This window comes from Salvia splendens, chromosome 20 (assembly GCF_004379255.2).
Source record: "Salvia splendens isolate huo1 chromosome 20, SspV2, whole genome shotgun sequence".
Classification (NCBI taxonomy): Eukaryota; Viridiplantae; Streptophyta; class Magnoliopsida; order Lamiales; family Lamiaceae; genus Salvia; species Salvia splendens.
Genome location: NC_056051.1, coordinates 17,809,805 through 17,826,985, shown reverse-complemented (window position 1 = coordinate 17,826,985; position 17,181 = coordinate 17,809,805). Strand labels below are relative to the sequence as shown.

General features: G+C 35.7%; 1 long non-coding RNA gene across 1 annotated transcript; it reads right to left on the bottom strand.

The window, feature by feature from the left end:
• Positions 1-12,444: 12,444 nt before the first annotated feature.
• Positions 12,445-13,723, bottom strand: LOC121782148. The gene is made up of 3 exons (XR_006046256.1): positions 13,288-13,723; positions 13,087-13,184; positions 12,445-12,489 (listed from the first exon to the last, which is right to left on the bottom strand). It is a non-coding gene; the product is annotated as an uncharacterized LOC121782148 (long non-coding RNA).
• Between the last annotated feature and the right edge of the window lie 3,458 nt (positions 13,724-17,181).

Sequence of the window (17,181 nt, the reverse complement as noted above, 5' to 3'; positions counted from 1 at the left end):
GATTTCAATTATGAAGAATGTGATTTGGGGAAGGGAAAGTCACGTATAAGAGGCAGTGTAATTTGGGCTTCTCACAAATTAATTAGTTGGGCCTAGAGGTTATAAGTTGGGCCAAATTAATTATCTTTGGGTTAGTTCTTCTTTAACTTGGGCTAATGAATTAAATGGTTTTGGGCCATGAATATAATTAGCAATAGGCTATGCAAAATAAATCCGAGCTCAATCCCCTTCAAATTAATTTAGGGCTGCAATACATAGTGAGTGTGAGGCCCATTTTCGAATTTATTTAATTTCTGGGCTTAATAAATTAATTGGATGATCTATTTAAGTTGGGCTCCCCTTAAATTGTTTTGGTGCTTTAAAATATTAATTTGAGTGATAAGGTGGAGAATTTGGGTTTTGTAAATAAATCATTGGGTTGATAATTGAATTAATTGTGGGGACTTGTTTATTTAATTTTAGAATATTTTTCCAAGGCCGAAATAAATATATATTCTCGGTGGGAAATTATTACGATAAGTTAATCATGGGATTGAATAAATTTTTAGGAGTTATTTAATTAATTTCGAAATAATTTTGAAATGTGAATAATTTATCCCAAGCCCGGAAAACATATAATTTTTCTTAGCAAAGGGGAAATAGTTGCGATAATTCAATTATGCGCTTAAATAAATTTTGGGATTTTTGTTCGATATTATGATGGAAAATACGAGGAGCTAACGGAGGAATTATGAGCGTAAGCGGCCGACCGGCATCGCCCCGCGACGCCTCGGGCGGCCGCTAAGGAAATGGAAAGAAAGAGGGAAACGACGTTCTCAAGTCACAGAAATAATTAAGTTTAATAAAGAAGTGCTATTAATTAAATTTTCTAATTTAATTAATATACAAGTTTCTAAAATTTTCTAACGGTGAACAAATGATAAAAGAAATAAAGTAGGGGCATGCATTTCTATAAGTATGTGAATTTCTATTAAGTACGTTGTTTGTTTTCAAAAAGCTATCTCCGTGAGTTAAGGGTGGAGTCGGAACGAAAGATTCAAATGAAGGAGTTTTAAGCGAACGAGGTGAGCTTTCTTATACTAAAATACAAATCGTATTTTATGAAAACACGAATACATGTTCGTGATCTTTAAAGATGTTGTCATGCCATAAATGTTTTGTGTATGATGCCTATCTGTTTGGCTAAGGCCAAGTGAATTATGAACGATGGTATAAGTCGAATTCGGGTCCCAGTGAGGGTGATGTCCCCGCTCGGACTAGTGTACACAAGCTACCTCTGACATGTTGGGCAGAGCAGGTGACCGTGGAAGGTGGCCACAAGAATACCTCTGACATGATGGGCAGAGAAGGTGACCGTGCGAGAACACCATCTCGACGGCATAATGTGATCAGATATGGCTAAGTACCGAAAAAAGGGTTGCAACCCAATGTGATATTTTTAGTAAGCTCGGGTCTTTTCAACAACACCCCGAGTGTTACTGTGATGATGACTTGACAATATTTTCAAATGTATATGTGCAATTATTGACAATGTGTTCACTGAGTACTTTTGTACTCAACCCTGTATATATTTCTAAATATGCAGGTTGAGCAGGGAAGTGGTGGAGGAAGTGCTATTGAGACAAGACATTTAATTCAGTCAGATTTTGACTCTCGGATGTTCATGTCTTCACACATGGAACCGCGTTCATTTGCTTCCGTTGTGCATCTTAAAAGACTCAAGTCTATTTTGTTCAAAACTCTGATTTTATTTCGAGTTATTCCCATTTGTTTCGAGCTATGGTCGAATTATGTTTTCCCCTTTCTTCCCCGCTTCTTTAATCCTCCCCTAGTCGCGATCAACCGTGTTTTCTATCCTTAGAAAATGCGGTCGTGACATCGGCGAAGCGGTCGATGATGTTATTCCCATTGCGATTGCAGATAAATTCGGGGAGAGATTGGCCTAGCAAAGGGCCGAGACAAGTATCGCTCATGAAGAGGTTGAGCAGAGGAAGAAAAAAAGGCTCAGCAAACAATATGTAGTGTGATTCTTGCAAACAAAATCATTTTTGGGTATTAGTGTATGATGACATTAACTCAAAATATATAATTGATGTATATTACCGAATAATGAAATGTCACTCCATAATAATGGCAAATAGGAAGACAATAAAGTAGAACAAGTTAACTATATTTTAATAATAATGTACAACAAACTGAATAAAATGGATGCAATAAACCGAATAATGAACGTAATGTGCTTATTAATTAACTGTACTAGAATATTAATGTACAGTACATTAAGTGCTTGTGAATAATAATGTACAACTGTAACATCCCAAAATTTTGCGACTTTTATTTTAATATGTCGATTGGAAATTTCATTTATGGAATTAAATTGTTGCTACGGGATTGAGTTTGATTATGTGGAATAAATTGTCATGGATGTTTTGGAATGAAGTGCTTTATATTTTTTTATGTGGGGGATCAATTTAAATAAAATCATGCATTTAGTTCTAGCCAAGTAAAGTGGCTATTGTCGGCCACTCCCATTTATTGGAAATTTTATTCTTTCTTGGATTTGATTAATTGTTTTGGGATATTCATCCAAATCAAATTATCCCTAAATTGTGCGACATGAAATTCGAACTCTAACCTATCGTTTTTGTGAGTTTCGAATATTCTCTATTTTAATTAGGAGGATGGATTAGTTCTTTTGATTTAATTGGTACCTTGTTAATTTTCTTAGTTATTTTAAATCCAATTAAATCTTGCACATTTTATTCCCTCACCCCAAATTAAGTTAAGAGTTGAATTATTTCCTTGTGGCTAATTAAGCCAATGTTCGCCCCCCCCCCCCCTATTTGTAGAGGATAAAATATTTGTTTCCTATTTTGTGGAATTTCTTTTATTCAAATAAATACCCTATTTAATGCCTATGTCTAATTAATTGGGGATGTGAATATTTTCCTTCTATTGTGTCTCCATCCCACACGTTTTTTTGGCTTAATTTCCTTGTGGAAATTTATTTAATTGTTGCCTATTTTATGAGAGTCTTTTCCTATAAAGAAATTACCAAATTTAAATCCCATTCTATTTAATTGAGGATTTAAATAATTTTCTTGTGCACATCATCAAAATTTTTGCCCTCCCTCATTATTTTCCTACTTGGATATTTAATTTATTTTGTTCCCTTGTTTATGTAATATTCATTGGTTTATTTCCTAAATTGTGGATTTATTTCTCTCCAAGTAAATACCAAATAATTCTATGTTAATTCCCAGCCATAATTTTCAAAAATTAGTCTTCTTTAATTGTGGGATTTTAATTATAGGCCTCTATTTTATTCCCCCACAATTAATTAAATTTTGGATTTAACCTAGAACTATAAAATCACCTAAACTAAACCCTAGCCCCCATTTTTCTTCCTACCCTAGCCGTCCACCCCCTCTCTCCCTCTCTCACACGCCTCTCCTCTCCCTCTCCATATTCTCTCCAAAAATCCACCATTCATCCTTGTTCTTGCATCCGTTGGAATTGATTTTCAAGAGTATCCGACGAATACATCAATTCTTGTTTCTACCGATTCGTTTTTATCAAGAAAGGTATATTTGATTCATTCTCCCTCTTTCTTTTCATTTAATCATTGTTCTTGAACCCTACATGCATATAGTGAGTGTAGGAATCATAGATCTCAAAGTTTTATTGGTGGGAATTTGTGTTTGCATGAGAACTTGGATGAATATGCGATTTTGAATGAGTTTATGTGGAGTTTGTTTTGAATCCTTGGTGAATAATGTGAGTTTATGTGAGAGCATGATAGTGATAAACTTTTAAGCATGATTGTGTGTTATAAGCATGGAAAAAATTGTGTTTGGATGATTGAGGAAGAAACCTATTTTCGAAATTCTTAAGCCTGAAATCTGTGATGTTCGGACAGTGGATTCCGACTTGTGTTTGACCAACCAAACGATTGAATTTTGACACGAAATTTTAACTGAGTAAAGTTAAGGTGTTTTCTGTGTTGTGTGTGAATTTCAGCCCTTGTTGATGAAAGATTAATTTTTAATAAATATTTGAAGTTGACTGCGCAAATCTGCCAGAAACTTGTATTCACTCCAGAAAGTTTCGTTTTCTATTTGACCGACCAAATGGCCTCCTTTTTGATGTGAATTTTGTACTAGATGAAATTTGAAGTGTCTTCTGAGTTTTGTGAAAATTTCAGCCTCATTGGACATCGGATGAAGTTTTGGTAAATTTTTCAATGGAACTGCACAATGCTGCCAGAATTTTTGTGTTCCTACCAGAGAGTTACATTATTGTTTTGACTGACCAAATGACGTGATTTTGGTGTGGAATTTTAACTGGATGAACTTGAATGTGTCTTCTGTGTTGTGTCCAATCTTAGTCTCATATGAGGTCGTATGGAGTTTTGGTGATTTTTACAAACCAACCGCGCAGTTCTGCCAGATTTGTTGTTATGTGGAAATATCACTTGTTGCCAAGTTTGAGTGAATTATATGATGCATGTATGATTTAGGAATGTATCCTATGACGTGATTATGTGTGACATGTTGAGAAATATTATGACATGTTCTCCTTATGTTGATGAATGTTTGGGATGGGTAAATTTAAGAGAATGATAAAAGGAACGATAGGACATGCATGATAATGTGAATTGATGGGAGGCTGATTTGTATTGTGGTTTGGCAAGGGTTATTGTGAGTACGTGAGGAAAAGGAACGAGGGTTGCCTTAAGTGGATATTGAATTGTTTAAGCAAACGAGGTGGGCTTTCTTTTTCAAATCTCTTTATTTTCCAAAAATACGATGTGGTGTTATAAGGGTGGTATAATTTGTTATGCCATGCCATGTTATTTTATTTGTGAGATTGTTGTCTGATGCCTAGTTCGTCTGAGCTTGCTCCGTTAGGCTATATGGTTGTGTTGTGAAACGAATTCGGGTCTAAGTAGGGCCGCAAACCCTATCAGGCTGTGTACACTAGTGGGATCGTGAGCCGTCCTTGCTAGTCGGCCGGTCTCGTGGGCGAATAGTGTGGCCACACTTTCGTCGCAACTGTGATATGATGATTGTGATTGATGGATTGATGAGAAAAGTGGGGAGATAAATTGTCTGGCCAGACTTTGAAAAATTTTTGTGTTCTCGTGATATTTCTTACTACATATAAAACTCGAGATCACTGGTATGGATGACATAACTATATTAAAATGTTTTCGGCATGAGCCCATTGAGTACAAGAAGTACTCAGCCCTGCATATTCTTTTTCTTTATGTGCAGGTTGAGATGGATGTTGCGGAGGATGTTGAGTTGGCCCAAGAACTTAGGATGCGTTGTGTCTTCATAATATAGGCGTTATCCTCGACTCCCTTTAAACCTTAGTTCCGCTGCTATATTTTTTAAACCATGCCTCAAGACTTTATTCCATTTCGTACTGTGTTTGAGAATGTTTAATTGTGTTAGGCTTTAATCTGATGTTTACCTTGATTCTCTAAAATGGTTTCTCGTGAACTAAACCAAATGTTATCTTTTGGAAGTTAATTGTTTTTTTTAATTTTCTCCGCTGCTTATTTTGAAAAAACCTTTTGTCTTAAGTCGTTGCTAATTAATAATAAATTTATAACATTAAGTTCGTTAAACTAAAATTTGTTGTCTAAGCTTTTAACGAACCAAAAATATTATTCCTTTAAGCTAATTAAGCTTTCATAAACTGTTATCCTAGTAAGTTGTCGTTTTTGTTGTCCCTTGGTCACGATCGCCTCGTTTGTAGTACCCCTAGTATGGGCGGTTGTGACAACAACTTCATGAATAATAATGTACATTAACAGTTTCATAATGCAATGTATAATTTACAGAATGTGTCTAATAATGAACTGTACTCGAAAAATTGTGAACAGTAAGTAAGTGCTAGTAACCAATAATGTACAACTTTAGTAATAATAATGTACGTTAACAGATTAATAAAGCATAAATATTATGTAGAAAATGTTGACAGTGGTAATACTAATAAGACTAAGACAACGAATTGATTCATAAGACTAAACCGAAAAAAATCCAATAATGTTGTGAGGTGCAAAATACATCAACTTGTACTCTTGCCCTTCCGTAGCTCATTCCTTATTTGCGCGTATCAAAACCAACAGAGCGGCGCATATATATCGTAAAACGCGAAAGCGAAAGCTAGTGTTGGAATTTCTGATCGAAGACTGGCTTCAATTCTGGAGAACATTAAGGTACAACCACCACTGTTTATGAGTTAAAACTACTCCCTAGCTGAGATGATATCTAAACCATAGATGAATGACTGAAACACGTGAACATTGACGACGGTTTTGTTACTTACAACATACTACAACCTAGCCCCAAGGATTTGCTAAACCCTTGGGGAATACACAAAACGTGCGCCGAAACAATCAAAACATGGCCAATGACAAAAAAAAGGCTCAGCAAACATATACATTACAGATCATAAATCATCCATTACTGAGTAAAAAAGCATTACAATGTAATATATGTCCATTATGTTTATGAGTTAAAACTACTCCCTAGCGAGATAATATCTAAACCCTAGATGAATGACTGAAAACTCGTGAACATTGACGACGGTTTTGTTACTTACAACATACTAAAACTAGCCCCAAGGATTACTAAACCGTTGGGGAATACCGAAACTGGGCCGAACAATCAAATCGCTGGCCAATCACAAAAAAAAAGCTCAGTAAACATATACATTACAGATCATAACCATCCATTATTTGAGTCCCCAAAAAAACATTACAACGTAACATATATGTCCATTCATGTTTATGAATTAAACTACTCCCTAGCCAGAGATATCTTCAACCTAGATGAATGATTTGAACCTCGTGAACATGACGACGGTTTGTTACTTACAACCATACTACAACCTGAGCCTCAAGGAATTGTTTAAACCCTTGGGCAATACATGAATGGTGCGCCAAAATAATAAAAAACTGTCAATCTCATATTACTCATGAATTTGTTGTAACACAACAAAACAATACATGTTGGCATATACTACAACGATCGATTACTCCAACAAATCGAAATTTTCAGTTAACAACTCGGATTAATAATCAATGAAGGCAAAAAATTGATTACCTTCTTCCATTGTTCAGTAAATACGAAAGCAATGACCGAGACCTCCCACCAATCGGTATATTTAGTGAACGAAATATACCTGGTCTTCTTCGATTTAGAAAAACAGACAAACCTGTCTTCCTCAATGGAGAAGAGACGTTGAAAGTTTAGGGAGAGAAGACGGATTGCAGCTTGAAGTCGTGGAGAATAACCGCTGAGATCTTTGATAGAGATAATCAAGGAAGTTACCATAACAAACTAATTTGTGTATCCCAATTTTGACCTTTTTGAATTTTTTAATTATTTAAATTAAATTCAAGAGGCATTATATTCGGTCATCAGATCTTGAAAATGAGGGCCGAGATTCAGTTGGATAATACAACAAAAATAGAAAAATGATATGAATCATCCTTTATATATATATATATATGAAAATGATCAATACAAAAATTGATTTCATTACAAAATCCAGACCAAATCCTGACCATGAGATTTGACAATCTAATGGTCAATAATTAAATAAAAACACGGAGGGTCATTATAAAGTAGTTTAAGTCATATTATAAAATTCGGGTTTGGGTCATGTTAAGATCATTTTATGTCATCATTACTATAATGACGTAAAAATAAGCTTATGATGACTTAAAAATGACCTTTGTTAGCTTAGTTCTGTATTTTTGTATTAAGAATGACTTGCATAGATCAAAACCATATATATATATATATATATATATAGTTTCTCGTTAGTTTTGCAATTAGAATTAAGGCATTGCAATTAATTCAATAGTCGAGAAATTGGTCTATATTAATAAATTTCATATTTAAGAATGAGTTTTAAGAGCCATTTAAGAGCCAAGAAAGTGTTTATATTAATATATTTTCATATTTAAGAATGGGTTTTAATACACATTTAAGAGTCAAGAAAATGTTTATTATGTTTTCCCACCACTACAAAAAACTTTCTACTCCCTCGTTCCCTAAAAAGTATGAATATTCTTATTTTAAAACTTTTTTACTCTCTAATGAATTGGGACTAATTATCCACAAACAATTTTTCAAAAACTTTTTCTATTTTTGTGTCTCTTATCTTACCAATAATACATTAAAACTCGTGCCAAACCAAATGTTCATACTTTTCAAATGACGGAGGTAGTATATTTTGGGAACATAAAACTTGAGGTTTAGGGTTTAGGATGCAAAAGAAACGTCCTTAAGTTGGTCAAATTATTTTAATTTTTTGCTTTTAGGACGTTTTTATTTGTGTCCAATTTTAGTTGAAACACTAATAACAAGGACACTTTTATAAAACTTTGATGGTTAGGATAGGACTCACAAAGCGTTTTAATAAGCACTTAAAAATGTCTTTCGTAAAAATAACAGTAAAATGTATGAACACGGGGCGTGGTCCTCTGCCGGAGGTATACAGCCTAACAAAGGGGCTATTATTGGTACCCCGTATAAATCCGTGAGTAATATGATGAATTAATTTCAACCACAGATTATGGTTTATGTTCCCAGTGATGGCATTTAGTGAGTTTCTATACTGACATGTTGGGCAGAGCAGGTGACCGTGGAAGGTGGCCACCTTCCCGGCACAAGAATACCTCTGACATGATGGGCAGAGAAGGTGACCGTGCGAGAACACCATCTCGACGGGCATAATGTGATCAGATATGGCTAAGTACCGAAAAAGGGTTGCAACCCAATGTGATATTTTTAGTAAGCTCGGGTCTTTTCAACAACTCCCCGAGTGTTACTGTGATGATGGCTTGATAATATTTTCAAATGTATATGTGTAATTTTTGGCAATGTGTTCACTGAGTACTTTTTGTACTCAACCCTGTATATATTTCTAAATGTGCAGGTTGAGCAGCGAAGTGGTGGAGGAAGTGCTATTGAGACAAGACAATTTATTCAGTCAGATTTTGACTCTCGGAGGTTCATGTCTTCACACATGGAACCGCGTTCATTTGCTTCCGTTGTGCATCTTAAAAGACTCAAGTCTATTTTGTTCAAAACTCTGATTTATTTCGAGTTATTCCCATTTGTTTCGAGCTATGGTCGAATTGTGTTTTCCCCTTTCTTCCCCGCTTCTTTAATCCTCCCCTAGTCGCGATCAACCGTGTTTCTATCCTTAGAAAATGCGGTCGTGACAGAGTGGTATCAGAGCATTCTTCCTAGTTCTGAACCGAGAGTCTTCTTTGAAAATCTTTGGTCTAGCCTTGTTCCACTAGACTGTCTAATCGATGAAAATGCTCTTAGCACTCCCACCAATCGCACTCAACGAGGAAAAAGGTAACTTGTTCTTTTTCAAAAGAAAGTCAAGATGTTTAAAAGTTTGAAATGGAGAAATAACTCATGCAGTTAATTTGAGTGAACAGATGAAAATACTGAGTTTAAAGAAAGATTTGATGTTTCTTGATTGGGTAACGTGCTTAAAGAAAGAGTTAGTATGTCTTTTCTTGGCTAAAGACTGCGAATGTATGAATAAAGAAGTAACTTTCCTAAATGGAAAAAGGTACTGAAATAGGAAAGATATAAAGTATACGAGTCTGGTACTAATTGTTGAAATGATGTCTCCTTTTGAGTTTGTGAAATGATACCTCCTCTTTTTGAGTTAGTCATTGAATCATGTTGCTAGAATGGGGAAATCGAAATTTCCAAAGAACATAGAATACTTAGTTATGCATTCCTTTTAGAACACAATATGAACTCGAACTTAGAAGTACAGTATGAACATTTCTCGCTTTCCCGAGGCGCGAAAGAAAGTACGTAATAAGAAAGAAACTTTGTCACGAGAAAAGCAATCCAGCATAGAACAAAACAAAACGATGTTTCTCGAAAGATGGTAGGGACTAAGGCCATTTTCTAAGTCCAATGACATGAATAATCTGGGTTAGCCATTGTCTTCTTGACAATCCAATCACTCTCAAGGATCGTACCTTTGATCCAACTAAGCGACGTACACATACATAGCAAGAGAATAGTGATTACAATGTAAACAAAGAACCTAGCTTTACAATATAAGTAAACAGAAATGACGTGTTACGAGGATGAGCGTTACGACGAGCCGGGATTACCAAAGAGTCATAATCCTCACATATGGTCATCTGACGTGATCGTAAGGTGCAAGTAGCTTGTGACCAAAGTTTTCCATAACTCATTTACCATCTATAAAGAGTTAAACAAGGGAATACCACCATTGTAATTAACCAAAAAGATTCATCAACAACGCTCACTTGGATTCCCATGAATTTCATTTTCTCGCCTCCTCCCTCTTGATTCAAAATACTTTTGTTGAATTAAGAACTTAAATGACTCCTTTTGCAGGGTAATATGCCATTATTTTTCCCTCTTCTATGTCAAGGTTGTGAATCACTTTCAGTTTTGAGCTTGCTCCCCTCGTGTTTCAGTTTCTACTCGTTCTCTGAAGAAGCAATATTTTGACTCACTGATTTCCTGCCACCAAACTCCTATGCTAGAAGTTGATTTAGTTATGGTCTTCAGAATGGTCACGCTTCTTAAGCAATTGTATCTTCAATGATACTATGTTCTTTAAAAATCGTTAGTAGACCTTTTGTGATTTCAAAAGTGCTTGTTGACAAGCTCTTTAATTTATAAAGAACAATCCCCTCTTCTTAATTCCACTATGATTATTCCATCAAGCTGTGAGATCTTCAGCAACTCCAGGTCCTAAAGCAAATTACTCTCTCCCTGAACTAGTTTGCTCTTATTTGTCTTCTCTACTAGTTAATTTCCGTGATTTGGTTATAAACTGTGAATTCGTTAAACATGATATAGTATCACGATATTGTTGACCCAAAAGGGTAGCTGTTTGTTATTCTTCTTTCTCAAATCCAATTGAGCCCCAGTCATTTTCAGTCTTACCATATTGGAGCAGCCATCTGGTGAGACCTTAAATTTTTTTTTAATTTGACCTTTTGTGTTTTCAGACATACTTATTGACAAGCTCTTTCTTTTATATGAGTACTCTCATCTTCTAAATTCAATTATGACTATTATCTCTTGATTTGAGCTTTTCTGCAGCTCATATTAAAGATGGCATATTGCTTCTTCCCTTGGCTAGTTTCCTCTTGTTGCCCTCTTTATTAGTTAGTTTCTCTGAATTGCTTATAAACTCTAAAATTTCGTTGATATGATCTTCTATCACAGTGTTGGTCGAAGCAAAATTGCAATTGTTTGTTTTTCCTATTCTTTTCAAATCCATTTGTAAACCAACCATCTCAGGTCTTCCTGTTATCATCTGGAGATACTGGAAACTTTCTACTTCACTGTTCATTTTGATATTTTATTGGCAACCTATTATTGGTATCTGCATTCTATTCATTATACCCCCCAATTTTGCAATTTTATTCCATCTGACAAGCTATTCCTACAATAAAATTTTCAAACTCTATGGGTATAGCTCAAGGCCTTTGAAGTTATATCTTTTTCTTTTCTGGGAGTGAGCATAATGAGTCCAATTGAGCCTAGTCTTTGCACTTCTCTGAAAATCTTTGTTGCAAGCTACTGATGATGTTTGCGGTGAACCAAACCCTCACGTAATTGAAATAATTATAATCCGTTTTATTTTCATGACTACTTTGGAGCCTACACAAAGCAAGAACGATACGAATATTTCTCTGGAATCCCAAATTCAGTTCCTATCAAAGTTAAACAGGTTAGATCAACTCCATATTTCCTCGCGTGAGACCCTCATGGGAGGCAAGACATTGACCACTGGCAGAAAACGCAAAAAAAAAAAACTAAATAATCTGAAGTTGACATCCATAAAAATAATGAGTCGACCAAATGTGTCAAGACTAAAACGACAAGTCGAAGGTACGTGTTCGACCCAAAACATGTGATTCGCCACGAAGAAAATCGCCCTACGAGGCCTAACCTGAGTTACGAAGAAATGCGGTAGAAATACTAGACCGAAAGGTTGCAGCAAGTTCGGAACAAGTTCAATTACTACATTGAAGGTTTTGTGGAAAAACCACGGACAGGAAGAAGCTATATGAGAGCTAGAAGAGAAAATGAAGAAGAAATATCCTGAACTTTTTGCCTAAATACTTCTAAATTTCGGGACGAAATTTCTTTAAGAGGGGTAGAATGTAACGACCGCTTAAACCAATATTATTAGAAACAATATTATTAGCCTGATTATCTATATAAGTGGCTTTTATGCGATTAAATCTGATATACGTTAGATTGTCGTTGTTCGTTTGACGATAGGGAAGTGAAAAAAAAATAATTAAGACCCCAAAATTTATTTATTTTAATGTCCGATACATCCAACAAAAGTCCAACAAAATATAATTTATACATTGTATGTTTTAAGAAAGCGGGTACTTCAACGCGGACGGCCACGAACTTGAACCGATTATACCTACACCAAATTAAATAAACAAAGTAAACAAATATTCAAATAATTATTTTTTTTAATAAACAAATAACATATTAAAAGAGAGAGGGCCGATCTTTTCGGACACAGCATTAAATGCTGCGTTAATGGTTTGCAGAGAAATCATATCCTCTGACACATATGGATAACATCCCTCTGACAAAGAATATTTAATGATACATGTCCCACTTGCCATCTTTTTCTATATATGTACAAATCATTTTTTCCAGTCACACACATCACCATTAGACATCCTAAATTCTCTATACACACTAACACCACATCGGATAGAGGAGTCCGAGTAGAGAGATTTGCACACAAGTCATGCACTACAATCTAACAATACTTTATTTCCACATCAAAAGGTAAATCACAAACCCTTCTTTTCCTTCAAATATGTAAGAGCATGCATATATAAATATGGTTGGAAGTAGAATCTGGCACATCAAGTTAAACAGCATATTTCAATTTTAAATCTTCATATAACAAGGCATATACCACTCCCAAATTCACCAAATTTAGTAAATCAAATAAAATAGAATCCTACTGCCTTAACAACTAGAAAGAAGGAGAAAAACTTACCTCTATGAATCTGCCGGATTTCGGCAGCGAGCTCGGCAGCCCGGAGACGACGTAGGCAGCCTCACACCTCTATGACTTTCAATAAAATCTTGACAAATCTATAAAGTTAAAACACAAAACAAATAAATGAAAGATTAAATCTTTTTAGAAGATAAAAAAAAGAGAGAGAGAAGAAGAAGAGAAGGAAATTTAAGTATTTACCTTCCGGGAGTTCGGCGAGGAGGCGGCGGCCGGGGCTGGAGTGACGCCGGGAAGCTGCTCCGGCTGTGCGAGACGTGGAGGAGGCCGAAGCCGCCACCTGTGCATGCACAGTGGCGGAGGCGGCGGCGGCTGATCTGAACGGGAGGAGATCTAGAGGTGGCGGCGGCGTCTGTGTTGCGCACGGTGGTGACGGTGCGTCGTCGGGCTCGCTGCGGTGGTGGTGGTGGAGTGGTCTCTGAGAGAGAGATAGGAGAGGGAGAGAGAGGGAAATCGACACAGAGAGAGAAGAGAGAAGAAAGAAGGTGAGAAGGGAGAAAGAGGGGAGGAGGAAGGAGGACCACCGCCGGAGGTGGCGGTGGCGCGACGGCGGCACCGGAGGGAGGCTGGCGGCGGCGGCGATGTGAGAGAGAGAGGGAGGCTGCTGTGTTCTTTTAGGGATTTCAATTATGAAGAATGTGATTTGGGGAAGGGAAAGTCACGTATAAGAGGCAGTGTAATTTGGGCTTCTCACAAATTAATTAGTTGGGCCTAGAGGTTATAAGTTGGGCCAAATTAATTATCTTTGGGTTAGTTCTTCTTTAACTTGGGCTAATGAATTAAATGGTTTTGGGCCATGAATATAATTAGCAATAGGCTATGCAAAATAAATCCGAGCTCAATCCCCTTCAAATTAATTTAGGGCTGCAATACATAGTGAGTGTGAGGCCCATTTTCGAATTTATTTAATTTCTGGGCTTAATAAATTAATTGGATGATCTATTTAAGTTGGGCTCCCCTTAAATTGTTTTGGTGCTTTAAAATATTAATTTGAGTGATAAGGTGGAGAATTTGGGTTTTGTAAATAAATCATTGGGTTGATAATTGAATTAATTGTGGGGACTTGTTTATTTAATTTTAGAATATTTTTCCAAGGCCGAAATAAATATATATTCTCGGTGGGAAATTATTACGATAAGTTAATCATGGGATTGAATAAATTTTTAGGAGTTATTTAATTAATTTCGAAATAATTTTGAAATGTGAATAATTTATCCCAAGCCCGGAAAACATATAATTTTTCTTAGCAAAGGGGAAATAGTTGCGATAATTCAATTATGCGCTTAAATAAATTTTGGGATTTTTGTTCGATATTATGATGGAAAATACGAGGAGCTAACGGAGGAATTATGAGCGTAAGCGGCCGACCGGCATCGCCCCGCGACGCCTCGGGCGGCCGCTAAGGAAATGGAAAGAAAGAGGGAAACGACGTTCTCAAGTCACAGAAATAATTAAGTTTAATAAAGAAGTGCTATTAATTAAATTTTCTAATTTAATTAATATACAAGTTTCTAAAATTTTCTAACGGTGAACAAATGATAAAAGAAATAAAGTAGGGGCATGCATTTCTATAAGTATGTGAATTTCTATTAAGTACGTTGTTTGTTTTCAAAAAGCTATCTCCGTGAGTTAAGGGTGGAGTCGGAACGAAAGATTCAAATGAAGGAGTTTTAAGCGAACGAGGTGAGCTTTCTTATACTAAAATACAAATCGTATTTTATGAAAACACGAATACATGTTCGTGATCTTTAAAGATGTTGTCATGCCATAAATGTTTTGTGTATGATGCCTATCTGTTTGGCTAAGGCCAAGTGAATTATGAACGATGGTATAAGTCGAATTCGGGTCCCAGTGAGGGTGATGTCCCCGCTCGGACTAGTGTACACAAGCTACCTCTGACATGTTGGGCAGAGCAGGTGACCGTGGAAGGTGGCCACAAGAATACCTCTGACATGATGGGCAGAGAAGGTGACCGTGCGAGAACACCATCTCGACGGCATAATGTGATCAGATATGGCTAAGTACCGAAAAAAGGGTTGCAACCCAATGTGATATTTTTAGTAAGCTCGGGTCTTTTCAACAACACCCCGAGTGTTACTGTGATGATGACTTGACAATATTTTCAAATGTATATGTGCAATTATTGACAATGTGTTCACTGAGTACTTTTGTACTCAACCCTGTATATATTTCTAAATATGCAGGTTGAGCAGGGAAGTGGTGGAGGAAGTGCTATTGAGACAAGACATTTAATTCAGTCAGATTTTGACTCTCGGATGTTCATGTCTTCACACATGGAACCGCGTTCATTTGCTTCCGTTGTGCATCTTAAAAGACTCAAGTCTATTTTGTTCAAAACTCTGATTTTATTTCGAGTTATTCCCATTTGTTTCGAGCTATGGTCGAATTATGTTTTCCCCTTTCTTCCCCGCTTCTTTAATCCTCCCCTAGTCGCGATCAACCGTGTTTTCTATCCTTAGAAAATGCGGTCGTGACATCGGCGAAGCGGTCGATGATGTTATTCCCATTGCGATTGCAGATAAATTCGGGGAGAGATTGGCCTAGCAAAGGGCCGAGACAAGTATCGCTCATGAAGAGGTTGAGCAGAGGAAGAAAAAAGGCTCAGCAAACAATATGTAGTGTGATTCTTGCAAACAAAATCATTTTTGGGTATTAGTGTATGATGACATTAACTCAAAATATATAATTGATGTATATTACCGAATAATGAAATGTCACTCCATAATAATGGCAAATAGGAAGACAATAAAGTAGAACAAGTTAACTATATTTTAATAATAATGTACAACAAACTGAATAAAATGGATGCAATAAACCGAATAATGAACGTAATGTGCTTATTAATTAACTGTACTAGAATATTAATGTACAGTACATTAAGTGCTTGTGAATAATAATGTACAACTGTAACATCCCAAAATTTTGCGACTTTATTTTAATATGTCGATTGGAAATTTCATTTATGGAATTAAATTGTTGCTACGGGATTGAGTTTGATTATGTGGAATAAATTGTCATGGATGTTTTGGAATGAAGTGCTTTATATTTTTTTATGTGGGGGATCAATTTAAATAAAATCATGCATTTAGTTCTAGCCAAGTAAAGTGGCTATTGTCGGCCACTCCCATTTATTGGAAATTTTATTCTTTCTTGGATTTGATTAATTGTTTTGGGATATTCATCCAAATCAAATTATCCCTAAATTGTGCGACATGAAATTCGAACTCTAACCTATCGTTTTTGTGAGTTTCGAATATTCTCTATTTTAATTAGGAGGATGGATTAGTTCTTTTGATTTAATTGGTACCTTGTTAATTTTCTTAGTTATTTTAAATCCAATTAAATCTTGCACATTTTATTCCCTCACCCCAAATTAAGTTAAGAGTTGAATTATTTCCTTGTGGCTAATTAAGCCAATTTTCGCCCCCCCCCCCCCTATTTGTAGAGGATAAAATATTTGTTTCCTATTTTGTGGAATTTCTTTTATTCAAATAAATACCCTATTTAATGCCTATGTCTAATTAATTGGGGATGTGAATATTTTCCTTCTATTGTGTCTCCATCCCACACGTTTTTTTGGCTTAATTTCCTTGTGGAAATTTATTTAATTGTTGCCTATTTTATGAGAGTCTTTTCCTATAAAGAAATTACCAAATTTAAATCCCATTCTATTTAATTGAGGATTTAAATAATTTTCTTGTGCACATCATCAAAATTTTTGCCCTCCCTCATTATTTTCCTACTTGGATATTTAATTTATTTTGTTCCCTTGTTTATGTAATATTCATTGGTTTATTTCCTAAATTGTGGATTTATTTCTCTCCAAGTAAATACCAAATAATTCTATGTTAATTCCCAGCCATAATTTTCAAAAATTAGTCTTCTTTAATTGTGGGATTTTAATTATAGGCCTCTATTTTATTCCCCCACAATTAATTAAATTTTGGATTTAACCTAGAACTATAAAATCACCTAAACTAAACCCTAGCCCCCATTTTTCTTCCTACCCTAGCCGTCCACCCCCTCTCTCCCTCTCTCACACGCCTCTCCTCTCCC